This window comes from Physeter macrocephalus, chromosome 7 (assembly GCF_002837175.3).
Source record: "Physeter macrocephalus isolate SW-GA chromosome 7, ASM283717v5, whole genome shotgun sequence".
Classification (NCBI taxonomy): Eukaryota; Metazoa; Chordata; class Mammalia; order Artiodactyla; family Physeteridae; genus Physeter; species Physeter macrocephalus.
Genome location: NC_041220.1, coordinates 126,026,591 through 126,027,479, shown reverse-complemented (window position 1 = coordinate 126,027,479; position 889 = coordinate 126,026,591).

Below are 889 nucleotides of genomic sequence, written 5' to 3'. Positions count from 1 at the left end.
GTGGCCTCATAGAATGAGTTTGGGAGTGTTCCTCCCTCTGCTATCTTTTGGAAGAGTTTGAGAAGGATAGGTGTTAGCTCTTCTCTAAATGTTTGATAGAATTCGCCTGTGAAGCCATCTGGTCCTGGGCTTTTGTTTGTTGGAAGATTTTTAATCACAGTTTCAACTTCAGTGCTTGTGATTGATCTGTTTCTATTTTCTATTTCTTCCTGGTTCAGTCTCTGCAGCTTGTGCATTTCTAAGAATTTGTCCATTTCTTCCAGGTTGTCCATTTTATTGGCATACAGTTGCTTGTAGTAATCTCTCATAATCTTTTGTATTTCTGCAGTGTCAGTTGTTACATCTCCTTTTTCATTTCTAATTCTATTGATTTGAGTCTTCTCCCTTTTATTCTTGATGAGTCTGGCTAATGGTTTATCAATTTTATTTATCTTCTCAAAGAACCAGCTGTTAGTTTGATTGATCTTTGCTATTGTTTCCCTCATTTCTTTTTCATTTGTTTCTGATCTGATCTTTATGATTTCTTTCCTTCTGCTAAATTTGGGGGTTTTTTGTTCTTCTTTCTCTAATTGCTTTAGGTGCAAAGTTAGGTTGTTTATTCGAGATGTTTCCTTTTTCATAAGGTAGGATCGTATGGCTGTAAACTTCCCTCTTACAACTGCTTTTGCTGCATCCCATAGGTTTTCGGCCGTTGTGTCTCCATTGTCATTTGTTTCTAAGTATTTTTTGATTTCCTCTTTGATTTCTTCAGTGATCACTTCGTTATTAAGTAGTGTATTGTTTAGCCTCCATGTGTTTGTATTTTTTACACATCTTTTCCTGTAATTGATCTCTAGTCTCATAGCGTTGTGTTCGGAAAAGATACTTGATACGATTACAATTTTCTTAA